Source organism: Euprymna scolopes, chromosome 12, assembly GCF_053919585.1.
Source record: "Euprymna scolopes isolate OS-2025 chromosome 12, ASM5391958v1, whole genome shotgun sequence".
Classification (NCBI taxonomy): Eukaryota; Metazoa; Mollusca; class Cephalopoda; order Sepiida; family Sepiolidae; genus Euprymna; species Euprymna scolopes.
The window spans coordinates 130,875,172-130,897,645 of NC_136493.1; positions in this window are offsets into that span (position 1 = coordinate 130,875,172).

Here is a 22,474-nt window from a genome sequence, read left to right on the forward strand (position 1 = left end):
AAATGTAATACCAAATTAAAGAGTTTCAATCTGCAACGTTAGCAGCATAAGTGTTGTTACAAAAATGGCTGTATCCATTTTTAACCTCATAATTCAATCTACTCAAAAAAAAATATTTATACATTTTTTTTTTAAATTCTTGTTGACTTTTTTTCTTGTATATCATTCATGCAGTTGAATTTAACAATTTTTTTTATATATATATATATATGCCACAAAAATCTGTCCGGCTCATATTTTTTTTTTAATTTTTGATATTGTGATTAAAAAAAAATTTTGTAAACCAAAATACTAATTATCTCCCTTGATTGCAATAAAATTACTGATTATCTCCCTTGTTTGTAGTGCGATTCAAGATGCTTGATCTTCGTTATAGAAGAGAAGCCCTCAAACCCCATTCTAAGATGGAGTGATGTTAATAGGTACCACATATTTTTTTTTCAATTGCTAAGATTGAATAATCATGCACTGTCAGGCAAAGAAAAAGATCAGCACTGTTAAAGAAAGCCTGATAAAAATTTACATACACACAACATTTATAATTTATATTACAAACAAAGCCAAAATCTCGAGTCAGCTACTGCTGACGCTTACGTTCACTTGAATGTATACCGAATGAGTTGCCTCCCTTGGTGTTACACAAAAGAATGGCTATATATATATATATATATATATATATATATATATATATATATATATATATATATATATATATATATATATATTGAAAAACAGACACAACGCGTATTATTATATCGGAGATGAATCTAATTACAGGTCTATTTTAAAAAAATATTGAGCCTTCTATTTTTACTATAAATAAAAATATCCAAGCTATGACTCCAGCATTTTTATAATATATATATATATATATATATATATATATATGGAGAAATGAAAAAGTAACAAATCTGAATTATTTATGCGTGCATCAATGTTTCATCTTTATTTCAAGACTTCCTCGGGATGATTTATTTATTTATTTTTTTACATCAATCATCTGGAGGAAATCTTGAAATATTGACAAAACGTTGATGACCACATGAATAATTTTGGTTTGTTCCTTTTTCATTTCTCCATCAACGTGGGAATATTATTGCCATAATTTTCATCATATATATATATATATATATATATATATATATATATATATATATATGGGAGATGAAAAATGGACAAACCAAAATTATATGTTCATCAACGTTTCATCTTTATTTCAAGGCTTCCTCGGGATGATTTATTTGAAGAAAATAAAATACCGAATATATATATATATATATATATATATATATATATATATATATATATATATATATATATATACATATACATATATATATATATATATACATATACATATATATATATATATATATATATATATATATATATATATATATATATATATATATATTCGATTTGATTGCTGTATAGGTATCAGTTATATTTGAAATTTAAAATCATAAGTTAGATTTTTCTACAGTCTGCAATTAAGCATGCAGATTATAAAGATCTGATATATTTTCTAGCTAAGACTTCTGTTATTATTTACATTGTTTCTTTTTTTTTCATACCTAAAGCTGACCAACATGCAGACATAAATGCCCAATTATAATATGCAGTGTAACAACTCAGTCGATCTGGCTAAAAATCTTTTATTGCCATTGGTTATAATAAGGTTCAGCGAACTAAGTATTATGTTATCTATTCAATGCACAGTTATGGATTAATAGGGATTTTATGCAAAAATGAACACAAATTTAATCATATTCAACCATCAATTTGCCATAAAGCACTCATTTTAAGTCAACGGGCTATAACTTTTACCTTGGCTAGTAAATAATATTCGGACATTTAGCTTTGTCACTTTGTAGCTTTAAAGCTGCCATGATTCTGAATCCCAGCAATTGTTATTGTTTTTTTTTTTTATGCAAATTAGAGAAATCAGTAATTTACTCTTTGATATGGGTTGTTATTTTTTATTTTTTTATTTATTTATTTATTTATTTTTGTTTTTTGGATTCTGGCTGTTTTTTTATCAACTATTTTTCACTCTTATTACTATTGTTGGTGTTGTTTTTTTATCTTTGTATTGTATATAATACAAAAACCATGTATAGCAAAAAAAAAAAAAAAAAAGCGGAAGTAAAAGAACACAAAACCCTTCACATAATTGGATGGATCTATTTGGTTGTGTGTACATTTTAATTTGTTTTTTATAGTATGCCACTTTGCGCAGTTTGCATTTTAATCCTAGTGTAAAAAAAAAATAGAAAATATATGCCCCCCGCCCCCCCCCAAAAAAACCGTTTTTTCTTATATATAAAAATGAATATTTGTTATTTTGAAACATTTGTTATTAATAATGCCTATTATGAATTTAGAAGAAGCACTTCTTTTCTCGAGAATGTCCCCTAAGACAATCCATATGGAAAAAAAATCAGTATCATTACAAAATAGTGCAAATAGTTATTACACAATTTGCTTTAATAATTCTTTATTATTTTACACATTGGAGCAGATTATATCATGTTTTTAGGTATTTGTTTGTTTGTTTTGTTTTGTTTTGTTTTTGTTTTTTTGTTGTTGTTGTTCACTTCCATGAAAGTTTTCAGAAATCAAGGGATCCTTTCCAGGGGCTACCACTTGGATTTTCTCTGAGATTTTCTCCGAGTGTTCAATAAAAATTTCTCTCTACCTCTCAAAAGTTGAGTTAGTTATATATTAAAGAACATTAATTTTCCTTCCTTTACCTCGATGCCTCCGTTTAGTCTCAAAAAACAATGGATACCCTCTGTAAGTGAAACAAGGGTTGCGCAGTCCCTAACCACACCTTCCCTGAATTGGCACTGCACGAGTTCAATGGCCAGGACGATTGGAAACAATGCCGAGATAAGCAGAGAGCACATACAGCATCTGGAAGTCCCAAATGGTCACCCATTTTAGTATTGACCAGACTTAACGTTGCTTAACTTCAGTGATCTAACAGGAACTAATGTGTCAACATGATTATGTTTAATCATTATCCTTAATTAGCCACTTATCTCTGTTATAGTTAATCTTAATTGTGGTCTTTTATTGGTCTTACTGGATTCTAGGACCAGAGTTTATCTAGTCTGGTAGAGTATCCAACTTAGTGCTGCTACCTGTGACAGCGCCATTTTTTTTTTTTTATTATTATTTATTTTACTTCACTAAGTTTTAAGAGATCAAGGGGCTCCCTCCTGGAGCAAACACTTGATTCTGTTATGATTTAAATTTATATCATAGGGCACATCTCTTTATGGCTGCTGTTTGTATTTCATTACAGTTTGGTCTTCCAGGAATTGCTTCTCAGTATTTCTGAAGAGTCTTTATTATTAATCCAGTTGCTCCTATCACAACCGGTATAATGCCACAGAGACCGTGTTGTTTTTAGATCATTTTTTAGGTCCTGATATTTTGTTATCTTTTCCTGTTCAGCTCTATTAAGGCCAAAATCATTTGGGATTGTGATGTCGACAATGAGTGCAGTTCTTTCAGGCTTGTTCCATATAACAATATCTGGTTTGATGGCCTTGTCTTTTATGCATCTGCCCGCCTGTATGTCTTTGTCATAGAACACGGTCACATTTCTGTTTGATGTTATTGATGATGGTTCATGTTCCCAGATGTCCAGCGATCTGTCAAGTTGCATCTCTCCACAGATCTTCCAATGGAGGTACTTGCATTTGTGTAAGCCAGTGTCATGTGACCATTCAAGGAGATTTTATTTGGTCCTTGAATATCATGTTATATGTACCATGTGATATGACGTGGATTATTTGGTTATATAATTGATTTCCCCTTTGACTCATTTCAAATGCAATCCTCTATAAATAAGAGCCAAATACCTCATGGGATGGAGTAGTGTTGCCACATCTGAGGTGAAGCTGCTCAGAGTACCCTTTCCTGCATCGACGGGGGTACAAACTTGACTTTTGGTGAACGATGCATTTTCCTTTTCTCTGCTGCCTCTTTCTCATAAAAAAGATGTTGCAAGCCTCTCTCTACTCTATCGTTATCTTCATCACAGGTGCTCGACTGAACTCCAATCTATGGTTCCTCCCCTATAAGTAATTTGTGGCAAACACCCAACTAGCTACAGCAACTATTAACAATTTTCCTTACTCTCTGTTCCTAAATCTAAGCGAAAATTCCATGAGCAGATTTTTTTTCTAGAACTACTCGTCTATGTAACACAATACGACAGAGCTGCTTCCCAGCTGACTATAACATGGTTGTTTCAAGTCTAACATGAACAGATAAGTCGTCCTCTAAAATAAAGTAACTTATCAAATTTTCACCATCATGGTACCCATTAATCCTCATCCTTGAGTGGCCTCTAGGCCTTGATGAGCTATAACTATATGGTAAAAATAAAAACAAGAAAATTACTGATTTATGAGACACCCTTTATAATGCATGAATGTTTTTGTTTTTGTTTTTTGGGGAGGGGGGTTTACATATAGGAATGTTCATTTTTGGTGGTTCTGGGATAACAATCTTCAGTAACTACAGTCGATAGGATTTTAATTTTTTGTCATGCAGACTTTTGTTATTGTGTAGAAAAGTGATACATCAAGTTTCTTTTCTTTTTTGTGTGAAAATAAACCAAGTGTTTCCTCGAGAAGAATGTTTTAGTTTGCTTGAAGCATTATGCGTAGTATGTAAGGAGTTGTGTTTGAAGGTTATGACAATGCAGTCTTGTAGAAAAATATTGTTGGCTACGAGACAAGGCAGAAAGAATAATGACTATATTGAAATAATTGAATAATCTTCATTAATAAAGTATTTATTTATCAACACAATGTGACGAATTAGGATGGTATTATGGCGTTAAGTTCTCAACTTTTCGACATGTGCTTCATCTTCAAGAAGAACAAAAAAGTAGTTTCTATTTAAGTTTTTCACATTTTTGTAGCTTCCAAATTGTTGTCAGCCATTTTTGAAGACTTAATAGTGATTTAGTCAGATGGAGTTATCTTTTCTTGCCAAATCTAATTTATAAAACTCACTATGTCTGTCTCCATATTTTCAAACTCTTTTGAAACTAAAAATCGCAGAACGGTGCTAGGGGCCTCAAATGATTGGATTTTTTTATGAGCCGTTCTTTCATGGGTTTTTAGTTGGTTAAAATAGATTTTATGGGGTCAAAAATGGGTCAAAATTGAAAAAAATCGTTAAACATTTTGTTCATTCATCTTAGTTTATTTTTAATCAGTTCATATGTGTGTCACGTCGGTATAGGTGGTAACGTCACCAGCTTTGAATGCTACAGTTTTGCTTTCGGTTTCGATTCTAGCTGATGGCACACAAATACTTTATTTTTACTTTTGAAATCACGACTCTATAATAATATATACGAAATCTGGACAAATTAAAATATCATATTTAAGCGTATTTTACGACCGAGCAAAGCTGCCACCCCCCCCTCCCGTTAGTAGTATATAAATTTTAATTTCCTACATGCGAAGAATCAAAATGGTTATAATTTACAAAGTCGTTTACCAAAAAAAATATCTTTTAATTTTTGTTTGGCGGGGGGGGGGGGGATCACTAAAATATGAAATCTGCATAACATAAAACGATTATCATATTTATTGCAGTCACTAAAGCATTGATATCCCAAGAATCACTCCCCTCCTTTTTTTTTTGCTAGAAATACAAAATCACTTGAAGAATCCTAATGATTAGACAGCGATGCCTGTTGTATGTTGAAGACATTTAATTTCCAAACTGCAATATATTAAAACATTGTAATAGAGAGGCATGTGGTGAGATGTTTCTTTTTTCTGCAAATATTTCAATACGAAATTCTTTTGTGTCAATCAAGAATTTAGTTCTTCATTTATTTTAATTCATGATGGGTTTAAACAGGAATCCGCATTATGTGAAAAAGTGAAAGCACACAACATCAGGTAAAATTCGGTCGCCATTATGTCTTGATTTCGCTTATTCACCATAGTGTTGACATATTTCAAGCGGGTTTTTCTCAAGTTTATATGCGTAATACTAAATGGATTTTAATTCGAAATGATTACTTATTTGTTAATATTTAACAAAAACAAAATAAAGCCATTTTTTAATGCTTATGCAGAATTTATTTTTCTTGCATTCTGCTCAGGCCGCAATCTTTAATGATTACCAAAAACTGAATCATGTTAGTTTCTTCAGCTCACAGCAAACGATTTTATAAGGATCGACTATTTTTTTTTTATTTTTTTTTTTTTTTGAATGAGAATTACTATTATTTTTTTGCATCCTTTGTTTTCTCACGATTGTCCCCATAAATGTTGGCACTTATTGTTCCAACCACGATTCATCCGATATGCCCTCAGGTTCTTTTAATCCGATGTCCATCAAAATTAAGGTTTCTTACCATAGTCAAATATGACCGCTCATTGTTACTTGCATCTTCACGAGGGCAGAGTTAGATACAAGGTCGAGTTTTAATTGGACAAACAATCCATCTCTCTAAAAAAAGGGGCACTCTGGATTGGGACAAAAATTTAAATTGTATCAGTCCAGAAGGATTTTCCTTTCACGGATCGAGGATAGAAACAACAAAGTTTAGTATCAGAACAAATTTTACGCTTTGCTCCAAACCAAAAGGTCAATGGTTGTTCATTATTAGTGTAGTGTGTACAGTTTGTGTTTTGTAGTAAATTTTAATTTGATTTTAATTTGTGCGCAATTGTGCATAACATTTTTCAGATTCAACACATACTGGTTGATCTAGTTAACGTCATGCTGTTCACAACAGATTCCCAGTCATTTATGTTGGAGCACCTTATTTTGAAATAAAACTAATGGTTTTGGTCATTGTCATTTTAAAGATGGAAATCTGATAGTGATTTGATATTTTCTATTACTTGGTCAAACCATGTCATCTTTGGTCATACTAGGAGCCTAGGCTCTATAAAGGCTTGATGTGCAGGTGTTTCTAATGGCAATCTCATTAAATGGACAAACCATGAAAGTCTTCTTTTAAGTATAAAAGCATTCCATGGTTTTACTTCAGTGTGATTGCAGAGGTCTTCATTCAAGGTTGCTTCAGTGTTCAAGATTGTGACATGAAAATACTTAATATACATGTTTGAACTAAAGTTGAACATGAACCTGAAGAAGGAAAATTTTCCTGAAATATCATACAATATGGAACTTTTATCAGACCATGCTGACGCAAGTAAGAACACAATGCAATATTAAAAGTATTTTTTTAATCCTTTTAATATTGTATTAATAAAAGGTGAATTTGCATAGCTTGTTCCACCATTATGTTTCTTCATTTGTTTCAATATGTATCGATTCGTTACATGTCTGCATTGTATTGCTTTCCATAAATTACCTTTATAAACACACTATATAATGTTTCAAACTACATTAACGTCTTTTATTTCATTCAATTAATATGGTATAGTTCTCTTCAATCCAAGTTTTGCTTTCTGTCTGAGAAAAGATTAGTGTGTTACTACCGGGGAATGCTGACGAGCTTGTTCAAGCATTTTTCCTTTTCTTTTTTGTAGGCCAGAGTGCATTTCAATTTCACCGAGTTTGTCGGTGTTTCAAAACTTCATCTGGCTTTGTGTCTAACCTCCTGAAGAGGAAGTAAATAAATATACTTAATTTCGAGTATTATATTGAATTATCTCCCTTTTAATAGTCAGTTATAAGTTATCTCCCTTGCAATCAGATAAGTAATTTCAAACATTGTTACAAACGCAGAATTAACTGTTTTCAAATGGATCTGGTGGAAAGAACAGAGCCATGGAAAAGGGCATAAAAGATTTTAAAATTACACATGAAGCCTTATGCACAAAGGCTACTTGTTTGGTCATAAACTGTTGAGTTATATACGGAATATTCTGATTGCCTGCGGCTGGAGAGTTCAGGTCTACATAAGAAGTTGATGGATTTTGTACTTAAAAAGTTCTGTTAGGTTGAAGTTGCCTCTTCACAACTTCAGTGGCTTAGAGATTTTACCAGTTGAATATATTTTCTTTCAATCTGATTAAAACTGGGCCATTTTGGTGGCCTTGAACCTCAAGGAGAAGTATTCATTTTGGGTAGTCCTAGAACGTCTACCCTGCCAGACCTTGCCTCCACTCTTTGGGTGTAGAATAAGTTTATTGCTCACTACCTGAAGCGCTTTGACCGGGAAATGCTGACAGGGCTCACCTGGAGCAATTTTTAACAGGTCAGAGTGTTCCTCTTTTAGGGGCTGCTAGCTTGAGTCTCCCTACCTTCTGACTCTGTATCACATCTTCCTTCCGGTTTTGTTATGTTATTGCGCAGCTCTTTACTTTCAAGAAAATCTGAATCTGCCGGTTTTAGGTTAAGATAGTTGTCTAGGCAAATATAATACAAAAGTACTCAAATTCAGCGTGATGAAGGCAGTGCATTGCTGACTAACATCCGTAATGTATCTAGAAAATGTTTTGATTTTAGTTATAATTTATCTCCTCTTAATGTAGAACTCTTTAGTGACGTCATGCAGAAAATAAGAAAGAGTCTCTATCCATTTTTTTTAATCATGGCCATTGTGCTGCTTAGTTGTGTAAACACTGAGCTAGCAAAAACACACGATCAACACCATGTGTAACAATTTAAACCTTAACAAAATATCCTCATCTTCATAGTTGCTGTTTCACGAGGTTTCGACCAACTATCCCTCTGGTCTTCGTCAGGTGGTTAACCGCAACGGAATAGGAATGCTGAATCTCCTAACTGTATCCTCAGTAATGACTGCCTTCCATAGTTGTTTAATTATTGGGAATACAGTTACAAGACTATCCCGTTGTGATTAACCACTTGATGAAGGCCAGAGGATGAGTTGGCCAAAACGTCATAAAATAACAACTATGAAAGATGAGGATAACAATCCACAAATAAATAAATATACAAATTACTCGTCTCAAAGGATTCCAAACAAACTGTTCACACATGGTCGTTTACGTAAGCGTGCACTTTTGCACTGAAGAACCACTGCACGTCAAAATTACAAGTTCGTTTTTCACATCATTACAACAATGATCATATATTATTATTATGATATTCGGAAACCAGGCTACATAAAAGGACGGTCACTCTCTTATTCTTGTTTAGGGTTGCCAGATTGGCATTTTTAAAGCCAAATTTCGCAAATTTGAAATTTTTTTTTAAGCAGTTTGACCTTCAAAAATTGTATTTGACCTTTTTTCACAGCCTAACGTACAGACTTACTAATGAAGAAACAAACAGAATATTATGTAGATTATGTCACAAAAAAGACCATTAGTTAAAATATGAAAAGATTTTTTTTAAATCCAAAAAATGTAATGGATTATACAAAACGTTCATGTTACACGCCACACAATTACTTATGTCATGCTATTCATACATTTAAAAAAAAAAAAATTATGTACTCAGGAAATACCAGTGTGTATAATGATACAATACAGTAAAAAATGAACACGGTACCTGAAAAAGGTTAATGAGCACACTGATTGAAACATGATCGAACAACAAAAATCAACAATGGGGACAATAGTTTAAAATATCGGGTGTTTGTGCAGTTTATGGACTGAAATGCTGAAATACTAATGTTATTATTAAGAAACTCATTCTTAATATGGGGAGTTGGCATTTTTTTTTTTTTTTTAAGCTATTCTGTAATTTCACTTGACGATTTAATAAACAAAAGATACCATAGAAATTGAATGTAACTTGAAAACACTATCTAAAAATTAGCATGGACCATAAACTGAACAAGGACCCTTTAATTTAATATTTAAGATTTTGTGCTTCTGAAATGGGAAATGCATTTCAGGCAAAAACATTATTATGTACTTACGTGTCATGTTGAAATTAGTATAAATTCCAGAAATTACGAAAAATGATCCAGTAGAAAAACAATTATAAGTAATAATAAAATTGATCAAATTATAGAGTTTTATCGTCTGTTTTTATGTGGAAGAATTCTTAAAACACGCTGAGATAAGTCCAATATATTATTTTGGACTTATCTCCCTTGTTTTCCTTGCTTCCAATGAAAAATTCGGTATTTCAAAATAGAAAATGTCGGACCACTAGTATCTATGATTTATTTGTAGAAAATAGATGTAGTACATTTTTTAATGGATCATTTTTCGTAATTTTTTGAATTTATACTAATTTCAACATGACATGTAAGTAATAATTGTTTTTACCTGCAATGCATTTGTTTGAAATAATGGTACTTGTGCAGTTTAATAAAGACATTAAAAAATGAAAATATCGAAAAAAAAAAAAAAAAAAAGGTTATATTGTACGTATCCGTTTTGAACTGAAGATATCCGAAAAAAAAATTTCATTCAATTTGATCGAGTATTTTTTTTTTTTTTTTTTTTTTTTTACAGTGGAAAAACATGTTTTTATGAGAGCGCGTTGAAGTCAGTCATTATGGAAGTTTTTAACACGCCACGGGGAGATAACTCAATGTAAAGCGCCGACACTCCACCCCATCTTTAATTCTAGCTTTTCTTCCTAAAAATCGAATCTTTTGCTCGGTATCATAACAAATTGTTTTTTCGCTGTAGACAAAAAAACTACTTGATGAAATTAAGTGAAATTTTTTTTCAGAGAACTTCGTTCCATAACGGATATGTACAATATAACTGTTTTTTCGATATTTTCATTTTTAATGTCTTGATTACAAGTACCTAAATAATATTAAAATGCAAAAGCACTGCAGTTTTTTTTTTTTTTTTTTTTTTTTTTTAATAAAAGAAAACAATTCCTCACCTCACTTCACCTCACATCGCCCACTTTTTTAATTATTTTTATTTAAGCGTGTTGATAAGTTGACTCATTTGGAAAATTGGACATTTAATTTATAAGAAAAGTAAAAAAAAAAAATGACTGCAAATTTTTTGCATGCGCCAAATATACATGAATACTACCATTTTTGTTTTATTTATTGATTTGTTTGTTTATTTGTTTTTAGAGGTGTTTATTTATTTGTTTCCTAACCAGTTGATATGTTTATTTCTTTTGAAAACTTAATCCGGAATATAAAACTAATTTGGAAAAAAAAAAAATGTGTTTGAAAACCTCTCTACCTACACAAAGAAAAGTACCGGAAATTTCAAAACTTCATCATCATATTTTGTTTTGGTCAATAATAAAAAAAAAAAAAGGGGGTATTTTTGCAGTTTGAATCCTGTTTTTCCGTGAGTCTTGCTTGGCAACGCTGGATTATACCGAGCGAACGGAAGAAGAAAAAGCGAACAAAAACAAAAAAAAAGAAAGAAAATGAATAAAACAAACAACCTACCATAATAATTTCATAAATTTTACAGTTTTTTGTTTTTTTTCTAATGGCAACATCTTTGTTCTTTTTTTTTTGTTTTGTTTTGTTTCTTGTAATAAAAGTTTTGTTTCTTTGAATTATTGAACAAATATATTTTTTGTTTTGTTTGTGTATGGAAAGTTATTTTTTCTTTGAATTAATGAAAAAAAAGTATTTGTTTTGTTTTAAGGAACAAACAACAATTGGGGGGGTATATATTTGGGGGAGGATATATATTTTTCATTAAACTTTTTTTTTCAACAGAAAAATGGGATTTAAACTGCAGAAGTACAAAAAAATGTTTAAATATATATAAAAAAAAAAAAACGGTAGACATACACAGGAGAAATACTTACATATCAGGCAAAGATAGGTATTTACACCAAAAATTACGGAAAATTATTAAGTAGAATTCTAATTTGTTCTTGTCCAGAATTCTCCCTATATTAAAAAACAAAAATAAAGACCAATCTATATGATGTATGTACACGTGACAAAGCGAAAATATCATATTCCAAAAAATTACAAACTGATTAAGCAGTTTTTTTATTTTTACATAAGAAAAATCAAATTTTATGAGTAACAGATGAGTGGCTATCTTGTCCGCTATTTTGAAAACAATCTAAAAATAAAAAAGGAAAATAACTCCATAATTCAAATTTGTGAGATTTATGCTGTAATGCCTACGAATTCCCATTAATCAGTTAAAAATGTTTTTTCTTATTTAAAAATAAAACTACCTGATCAATTTACGTAAAATTTGGAATATGATATTTTTGTTTCATCACGGGTGCGTACTCCATATAGATTTCTGCTCATTTTTGTTTTTTTTTATATAGGGAGAAATCTGGATGCAAGGACCTTCTAATTAAAAATATAAATTAATTTTATTGTATATCTCCGTTTCTGCATTTCCATGAATGCATTTTACATCTTTAATGAGAAATGACAGACTCGTGTATGTTCCCCTGGTCTCTCGTTTATGTAACTCTTCTAAATCAAAAACGTAAAATGCGTTCATGCCAATGGAAAATTGGAAATATACCATAAAATTGATTTATATTTTTTTTAATAAAAATTCTACTCCATATTTTTTCCATAATTTTTTGGTGCAGATACCTCCATTTGCCTAAAATGTAAATATATCAAAGTTTTCCTGTTAATTTATTCTGAATTGTTTATATTACACCTGTGTATGTCCACCTATAAGCACTCAAAAATTTAAGTATGAGTAAACCCCCCTCTCTTTCTCTCTAACGGTTTTTGCCATTGTTATGTTTCTTTTTGCAATACAATTGATAAGGGTTATGGGATGTTTCGGCATGGCCGATTTAGCATTGCGGCGTGACCGATTCAGCTTGGCTCAGCGAATTCAAAGATGTAGCCGATTCAGTGGAGGGACAATTCGGTATTGACCAAACCAGTCAGCATTTTTATAAATATTTTATAACTTGCTTTAAAAGAAATTAAGAAAAACAATATGCTTTTAAGAAAAATCATGTTTTTGCAAAATTCTTTCTGGTTAATTATTATCTACGTTTTTTTTTTTTCAATCAAATTAATATTTTTTTTCTTTTAATAATATTTATTTTAATTTTATTTAAAGAAAAGAAAATATCTTCGTTTACTGAATTAATTTTTAAAATATTTAAAAAAAAAAAAAGACTTTGACTATAATGATGAAATGCTAATTTGATGCCAAATCGTTCCCTCCTGGATTGACCACACTAAAACGCACCAAACCCATCGATAAGACATCAAATTTTCTTATGAATTTTTTCTCTTAATTGCTTGTTCAACTTTTAGATCAGGGAGGAGGTTCCGCTTTTATATGATTGACCCCTACCCGACCCCATTTCTCTGATTGATCGATACATAATTTTTTAAATGATCACATTTCCAAACGTTTTTGGAATCTCAAACAGTGGAAAATTTACACAGCCAACTGGACTCCTCCTCGAAAAATTGAGCAGTAAATTTTTCACCCAAAAAATGTTTTAATAATCTGAAGGTTTGGTGTTCAATTTTTGGTGCTTGTCCAGAATTCAATCTATAATAAAGAACAAAAATAAAGAAAAATCTCTATGAGAAGGATGCTGTAATTTGCTTGAAGCATTGTGCATAGTGTGAAAGGAATTGTGTTGAAGGCTATAACAATGCGGTTTGTAGGAAACACTGTGGGCACGAGTTAGTCTGTAAAAGAATAATGACAATATTAGAAGGAATTTTCAATAATTTTCAATCATATTACGTTCATTTACCAATAATTTGACAGCCAGTCTGCGACACTGACTTCCAGAAATAAATTTAAAAACTAAATAAATAAAATAGACAAAGGAAAGCCTCACCAAACAGTTGTACATGTTTCTTTTATTTTCCCCCTGAAGAAGAGATACTACTCTCGAAAATTAGGGACATCAACACTTACCATCTTGTACAACACATTATGTTGGTAAATAAACGTAATATAATTGAAATTATTGATATAGCCTTCAAACGCAACTCCTTTCAAAAATCTATGATGTATGTACCCATGATAGGATGAAAATAGCATATTCCAAAAATCACATAAATTGCTCAAGTAGTTATATTTTTAAATAAGAAAATCATTTCGAATCGAATTTGAGTTTTTCCAATATCCTCATAATAAGAACGGTTTTCTAAAACTCGTGAGTTTGAATTATTTGGAGTTATTTTCTTTGTTTTTAAGATGGCATCGCAATATCATCTCTGTTCGTTTGTAACAAAATTTGATTTTCTTATTTAAAAATAAAACTTTTTGATCAATTTATGTGATTTTTGGTGTATGATATTTTCTTTCTATCACAGATACGTACATCATACATTTTTTTTGTTTTTTTGTTTTTTAATATAGGGAGAATTCTGAACAAGCACCTAAAGTTTGTCCTTACTATATCATCAAACATAAAACGTTTTTTAAAAAATTAAATAAAAAATTTAGAGAGGGGGTGTGGAACATGCTGTATAAAAAATAAATAAATAAATAAAAAATTTAAAAAAAGACATTTTTTGGTCATTGCTTCAAAATGGTTGATGTTTTTCTAAGATTTTCAGAAATTTTCTTCATTTTTTTTGACTCATGATAATTCCCCCACCCCGACACTTTTGACTTCGCTGACCAGAATTCCATGTTGAAAAAATCTAATCTACAATTCCTGTAAAACTTCATTCCACCTCCTTCCCATTTCTTGGAGATTTGTGTAAAGTACGTTCATTTGGAACTTTTTTTTTTCTGTTATTTTATTTTAAAAAAAAAATATTAAAACTCTGTTAAGGAAAAAAAAATTTTTTTTAATAATAACTATGTGGCAACTGAATCACAAAGCGATTCTGATGAATGCTCAAAAGCAAATGTCTCTAATTGTTACTCTCTTTCTTTCTTCACTTCAGTAACGTTTTAACTTAAAGTATTTTCAACCAATGAAAATTGTTTCAAACCCCAAAAATATCAAGTCTATGTGAAAATAATAAGCTGATGTTAATTCAGATACACCTTTAAAAACAAAGAAATAAACAGCCAAATACTGTGTACAGATGTGTTGTGTGCAAGTTCATATAAATCATTGAAGATTGCCTTTCCCACACCCACCCCGACCAAAAGCAAGGAGGGGGGGGTACATTCTTGGGGTCCTGTCTAAGGGTCAGGCGGTTTGAGAATTCTGGTTTTTGATTGCTTATTTAAAGAAGTTTCAAACTTGCATGGCTTATTATTTTGACATAGACTTGTTACTTTTGGGGGTTTGAAACAGTTTTCATTGGTTGAAAATACTTTGAGTTCACACGTCTCCGTGAAAACTTACTTGCTTTTGAAAGTGACGAAGAAAGCGAATCCCAAAAAAGCTGAGAAAAAAAGAGAGTAGCAATTAGAGACATTTATCTTTTAGCATTCGTCGGAATCGCTTTCAGTCTCCACAACTCTGTCCACTCAATCTCAAAGCAATTTCTTTGAGGTCACATTTTTTTGCCACAAATTTGAACAAAAAAAAAAACGCAATTAGATTTAATTATAATTTCACTCAAAGGGAATTTTTGTCTGTACTATCTATTTACTTACCTCCCTACGAGGACAAAGTTAAAAACACAAGGTCAGTTTTTTAATATGAGGAAAACAATATTCTAAGAATGTATGATTGTTGGGGTTCCTAACTAAAAAATTAAGGAATAATCTTTTTTTTTTCATAGCTTTTGCATAAAACACTAAATAGAATTTCTATTTATCTGCTTCCCCACGAGGGAAGAGTTTGACACAGGGTCGATTTTTAATGTGAGAAAATCCAACTCCTCAAAAAAGAAATCTGGATTGTGCTAAAAAATAAAAAATTGACTCAATCTAAAAGGATCTCTCCTTCACTGACCGAGGACAGGAAAGTTGAAGTCGTGTATCAGAACAGATACTATACTTCGCTCGTAGCTAAAAGACCAATAATCAAATTAATCAAATTTTTCATTCTAGCTAGAGAAACTTTTTTGTCTGCGTTTTTTTGTTTTTGGGGTGTTTTTTTTGTTTTTTTGTTTTTTTTTGTGGCAAGAGATGTCATTACATAAAAATCAAATTGAGAGTGACATTACAAGGTAACCTTCCGATTGGCTCATTTTTTGTGAATAACTTGTTGCTTTTCTACTGGGTTGTTATTTCATCTAATCCTTTTTTTTTTCTTTTTTTTTTGATATATTTGTTGTGTTGATTTGGAGATGGATTTATGCTCACCTGTTAATCCGTGTAAGTCCACATTTTTGGGATTTAATAAAAGAATGTCAAAGGCATAAAAAAAGAAAAGAAAAAAAATGACAAAAAATGAACAAAAACAACTGATTTTTTGTGAATTTATTTATTGTCTTTTTGAAATGCACAATATTTTTATATTTGAATATAAAGTAAATCTCCACTGATATGACACCCTCTACTTATGACAAGTCATGGTTATGATTAGTGATAGGGTGATTCCAATATTTTTATATCTGAATATATATATATATATATATATATATTTTACATGGTGATCACCTCTTATCAAGGTTCGGAAGCCACTCGGGGATAAGGGTTATTGTGTGTACCGTAATCAAGTATCGTAGTAATAGTTGGTATTGGAGATTTGATAAAGTGTCTTACTTAAGGGGGCGATTAATCAGGAATTTGTTTATGTTGAACTTGAAGACATCAAAGTTGCAGTCAGGTGGGAAACAGGCAAACGGAAGAGAATTCCACAAGTATGCACTTCTCAGAAAGAAGCTTTGTTCATGGAATCTACGTTTTGATTTGGGCACAGATAAAGAGTGGGGAAATTGCTGACAGTGGTTTTAGCTAGACGGGTGTTTATCGTGAAAGATTGGCGAGGGAGGACCAGAGATTGGAGCTCGGACGAGCACTTGCCATGGAAATAATGATAAAACAAAGACAGGCTCGCAACGTCTCTTTTGTGGGAGAGAGGTTGCAGGGAAGAGAAAAGGGCATCTCTCACCAATCCACGAAGTCTATTTTGTACTCTGTCAAGGCAGGATAGGCTGTTTTTAGCAGCTCCTGCCCAGATATGGCAACAGTACTCCATCCTTGGACGTACTTGGCTTTTATACAGATAGCCATATCTTCTGGAGTGGTAGAAGGATCCCACCATTTTCCCAGCGGCCCGGGCAACAGACTTGATATACGTGTTCCATTTCAGATCAGGAGTAAAGTTCAAACCCAGGAGCTTGTCAAAACATGAAGCCTCCTGAAATCAAGAGCCACCCATTTCAATTGATGCTAGATATCAGAGCATTGATGATGTAAAGATAGGAGCTTGGTTTTAGATGCATTAAAGGTAACCAGCCACCTCTTCCCCCACTGTACCACACGCTCAAGATCAGAGGAGAGGGAATCAGAGAGAGCTTTGTCATTTACGGCCTTTGATGTGTTGCCATAGATGGTCGTGTCATCAGCATAGATGTCAACGAATGATTTAAGTATGTGTTTTGGGGAGATCATTGATGTAGATCAGGAAGAGAGTTGGGCCCAGGATGAACCCCTGGGGGACTCCAGCATTAATACTGTGGGCCTCTGATTGCTGCCCATCAACCACTATTCTTATGAGTCTATTAGAGAGAAATGATTTAATTATTAAGAAAACATTTCCAGTTATACTGTAGCTAGAAATCTTGTGAAGTAGGCCCTTATGCCATACCTTATCGAAGGTCGTTGATATGTCAAGAGGAATTGCCCTAGAGAGGAAGCCTTTGTCGAGAGATTCACTAATCCTATGGGATATAACTGTTAGTACATCAGCTGTAGATCTAGCAAAACGGAAACCATATTGCATGTATTTAATATGGATTCCAGCAACTTACTCATGACGCACAAGAGACTTATTGGTCTGTACTGAGAAAGAGATGACTTACCACCGGAGTTCTTAAATACAAGGCATACTGATGAGGTTTTCCAGGGTGTTGGAAAGCACTTCTCTTTAAGTCAACGCTTAAACAGTTTTGTAAGTATGGGGGCAAGTTCTGGTCAAAGTTTTTTCAACACTATAATTGGAATGCTGTCTAGGCTGGTTGCTTTACTGGAATCAAGGTTCTTGATTAGTTTGGCGACCTCACGCACAGATATTTGTACATTGCATGTTGCATATATAGCAAAAAGACACAGAAATCTTAATGATGCTTTATGCATGCAAGGCATGAACACTGAATACAATCTACAAAGGAGGATCCAAGAGGGATTTTTATCCTCGAGCCCCAAAATCAACAGAAATTAGAGCTTTCCTGTATGATCTGGTCCCATTGATTGTGGTATGATGCTAGTTCTGTGGAGTTCTAGGAGGTTCATCCTCCCAGGTTTTGCTTTCTTTTGAGAAGGGGTGAGTTTATTGCTAATCGCCTGAGGCGCCCTTTACTGGGCAATGCTGATGGGACTTCCCAGGCATTTTTTGTAGGTCAGAGTTACATTTTTTAGGAGTGCTGACTTCTCAATCTCACTTTCCAACACTAGTGTCAAAGTTCTTGCAGTGGGACAGAACGAGATACCTCCAAGCAGTAGAAATGAGGTACTTCGGAAAATTCCTTGGCATCTCATACAAAACCATATCACCAACAATGAAATCCGCAGAAATGTCACACCGCAAGTGCTTCACTATGAAGACCTACTGACCACGATGAAAAAGGAGAAACTCAGATGGTATGGGCCCATAACACGCTCTGATGGACTTACAAATATAATCTTGCAAGGAACAGTCCAGGAGGAAAGAAGACAGTTAGACAAAAGAAGAAGTGGGCCGACAACATCCTGATTGGACAGGGAAAAGCTTAGATCTTATTTAAACACTTGCCCACAACTGCACCAAGTGGAGCCAGCTGATCCACCGTTCATTCACCATGCTGCAACCCTACGACCTTGGCAGGATACGGGAACAGTATACAGTAAATCCCAGCAGTTATGACACTCCTGATTTATAATGAGACAAAGAGTTATGATTAGTGCTCCACAGTTATGACACCATTGACTTATGACAAGTCATAGTTATTAGTGATAGGACGATTCCAATATTTTTATATTTGAATATACAGCAAATATCCATATTTATGACACCCTTGACTTATGACAAGTCATAGTTATTAGTGATAGGACGATTCCAATATTTTCATATTTGAATATGCAGCAAATATCCACAATTATGACACTTTGACTTATGACAAGTCATAGTTATTATTGATAGGACGACTCTACTATTTCTATATTTGAATATACAGCAAATATCCATAGTTATGACACTCTTGATTATAACAAGTCATAGTTATTAGCTATAGGACGATGCCAATATTTTTATATTGGAATATACAGCAAATACCAACAGTTATGACACCCTTGACTTATGACAATCATAGTTATTAGTTATAGCACGATACCAATATTTTTATATTCAAATATACAGCAAATACTCGTCGTTATGACACCTCCGACTTATGACAAGTAATAGTTACAATTAGTGATCGAATGATTCCAATATTTTTCACGATTCCAATTCTGTTCTAAATTCCCTGATACAATTACTGATTCCAATTCTTTTAAAATCTCTAAATATTTAGTGATAGAATTGTTTCTTTTTTTCAAATTCGCAAACATAACAAATGTATTTGTAGTGGTCATCTATAGATTTTAATTTCAGTAGTAGTTTTAATATCGATACATATTTACCATTAGTATCAGCAATGGATAATTAAGTTTTAACCAAACACAATCAAAAAAATGTCAATCAAAAGAATCGTTTTGTCATCAGAAAACAGCCTCAATTTTTCCGATTCTGACACCCCAAAAAGTTCAAATTTTTCTGATTCACAATTTTGATTCCCAATTCTGATTCCTGATTCTAATTCCTGATTTTGATTCCCAATTCTGATTCCCGATTCAGATTCCCACTTTTGATTCCTAATTCTGATTCCCGATTCAGATTCCCACTTTTGATTCCTAATTCTGATTTCCGATTCAGATTCCTAATTTTGATTCCTAATTCTGATTCCCGATTCAGATTCCCAATTTTGATTCCTAATTGTGATTCCCGATTCAGATTCCCAATTTTGATTCCTAGTTGTGATTTCCGATTCAGATTCCCAATTTTGATTCCTAATTCTGATTCCCGATTCTGAGTCCTGATTCTGATTAATTATCCCAACACTAATTATGATGCACTTAAAAATCTGTAAAACATAAAATTAAAAAATGAGAAGAGCATATGAATACACCACACAGATATACACTACTATAACTTTATGATTCTTGCTCATTATCTTGCTTGTTCCTGTGGAATGCTGACATGTGCTGGATGACTTTTAGAAAGTGACTTACAAATTAAACTATCTGGCCAGGTCTTTATTTATCCCTCTATCATAGATCATCTAGATAAAACTGGATGACATCATAACGGATTTGTTCCCCCTTTTTTTCATTGGTTTTATGCATGATTATTCCGCCTCCTCCCCTTCATGGTTTTAATGAATGATGACGTCATATTATAAGGCCATCCATTAAAACAGAGATGGTTGATGTTAAAATACAATATAAATATATATCAATAATGATCCAATATGTAAACCTTACTATGTTTGTGTGTGTGTCTGCCTGTCACCATTCTTTTAAAACTGCATTTCCTCCAAGACACAAGGTAATAGCGTGAGGCAAGTCCAATGATTGCATTTTGTATGGACTGTTCTTTTATAGGTCTTTAGCCGGTAAAAATAGCTGCTAAAGGGTCAAAATTGAAAAAAAGTGGAACTTGACAGGCGTAAGTCAATTTAAAGTGATCTTGTATGCATGTACAAATACATATATTTATAAATTAAAGTTTGTTGTTTTTAGCTACTTCTTATCTATCTGAAGATAGCTCAAACGGTAGTAACTAAGGCTGGAGCATTATATGATTTGGTTTCGATTCTAGCTAATGGCACTCAAGTCATTTTTTTTTTTTACTTTTGTAAATCACCACTATATATTGGGTGCAGTGTAATAAACAATAAAGAACTAACTCTATAATAAATACAAAATCTGCATAAATTAAAATATTATATTTAAATGTATTTTACAATTGAACAATGCTGGGCAAAAGATATAAATGAGTATAAATAATAATAAAAATACATATTATATACAAACTATGATAAAAAATATATAAGCATGAATAATAACATGAATAAATATATGCGGGTTTGTATTACTGTACACATAGATTCGAAAAAGTTGTTAAAAAACAAATATATAACAAATAAATGTTATCAAAGGCAAGATAAGTTACTTTTCTGCCAAACTGGATATATTTTTGTGTTTTTATTCAATGTAACATATTTATTTAGCTCAAAAAACATACAGTGTTTACCGATGTATTGGAACATTCAAGATGGCGTCTCACACCCTCTTTAACACGGTAAGTTTGGGAAAAGGTGTTATAAATAAAAAACTATACAAAATACTATCAAAAACCCGACGAATATATGTCAACCTATGTCACAATATATTGAGCGAGTTTTTAACAGTATTTTATCCGTTTTTTTATTGATAACACCTTTTTCTAAACTTACTGTGTTAAAGAGAGAATCAGACGCCATCTTGAATGTTCCAATACATCGGTAAACATTGTATGGTTTTCGAGCTGAATAAACATGTTACATTGAATAAAAACACGAAAAATATATCCAGTTTGGTAGAAAAGTAACTTATCTTACCTTTGATAACATTTATTTGTTATATATTTGTTTTTTGACAACTTTTTCGAATCTATGTGTACAGTAATACAAACCCATATATGCAATAACCAATCAGTTAAGTCGGATTTGACAGAGGACTTGTTCTTTTAAAACATGTAATGCAGGGGTATTTCTGATATGTAAAGCCAAAAACGAACCCCTTTTTCAGTGTAAAATCTAAGAAATCAAGGTGCCCCTTCCTGAAGCTAACACTTGATGTCTGTATGAGTTGCATAAATATCTGACCGTTCAACTAAAGTTCTCCTTTGCCACTGAAACGTTCTTAAATTAACGAGTCCGTGCATAAAAGAAAGAGAGACAAAATAAAAACGTCCATCCTCTAAGGAAAATAGACACAAACTAAAGTTTTTTCGATTTGAACATCCCACGTGCGTGGGGTTCAAATTTAAATCAACCAATCAAAATGGCTGTAATAAAACATGACATCAAATTCTTATCAACCATTCATTATAAAATCTGTTTAAATTTGAGTCAAGTCATGTAATTTCTGACATTATTTGAATATTTATTTTCATCAATTCTCACTGAATATATATATATATATATATATATATATATATATATATATATATATATATATATATATAGAGAGAGAGAGAGAGAGAGAGAGAGAGAGATAGAGAGAGAGAGAGATTGAGTAAAACGATTCTTTTTTTTTTAATTTTGAATTAAAAAATTCAAAAAGAAAAACAAACAAAATCAACTAGATTGTACGATCGTTTCAGAAACGATGTTCATTTTATTTAAATTCACAATAAATATTGGCAATAATTTGACAATAATTTGACAAAAGTTTTGTCCTTTAAAAACATCAGCAAAAAATAGGAGAGGGAGCAGTTAACGACATCAAAATAAAACTAGCATTTTTAGTCGTGTGTAAGACAGATATTCCTTTTT